Here is a 667-nt window from a genome sequence, read left to right as displayed (position 1 = left end):
TCGAACCGGGCACGCCTCTGGAGGGAAGGGGCGGTGCCATGAGCGGGGCCCGCACCGGAAGGGGAACGGGGCAGGAGCGCCGGCAGCGCGGCCGCTGGGGCAGGGACGTTCTGCCCCGGGGCGAGGGGAAAGCGGCCGCGGGGCCTCGCTGCGGGTTGACGGGAGGTGAAGGCGTCGGGGGTCCCTCCGCAGCGGGGGCAGAGGTGCCAGGAGGGAGCAGAGCAAGCTTGTCCTGCTGGTAACGCGTGTGTGTGCGCTCTGGTCACGGCTCACTCCAGAGCGTGCCCTCACAGGTAGTGTAGCTTACTGTTTCCTCATTCCAGATACCAAGGTTTTATTTTTAAGTCATCTAGCAGCACCGTGGGGAGGCAGTGTTCACGTGAATTCACCTAACCCACCCTGTAACGTGTCTGAACCCCGCCGCCCCCAACCCCTGCTTCCTTCTGTGCATAGGTGGCATCACACAGTCAGGCCAATGCACTGGCTGTCTCTAACTTCATACCTGCCCGCAGAAAACAAGGTCAAAACCTTGCAGCAGTTAAGAAACTGTTCCAACCCAAAAGATAGTACGTGTTGTAATAATGTGCCCAACTCCCTACTTCGGGCACTTAGTTACTCAGCAATTAAAATTCTTGCAGCCCCTTTACCAATTTGACAAGTCTCAGTA

The sequence above is a fragment of the Melopsittacus undulatus genome, chromosome 7, assembly GCF_012275295.1.
Source record: "Melopsittacus undulatus isolate bMelUnd1 chromosome 7, bMelUnd1.mat.Z, whole genome shotgun sequence".
NCBI classification, from domain to species: Eukaryota; Metazoa; Chordata; class Aves; order Psittaciformes; family Psittaculidae; genus Melopsittacus; species Melopsittacus undulatus.
The sequence above is the reverse complement of the archived record's forward strand: the minus strand, read 5'-3'. Positions refer to the sequence as shown.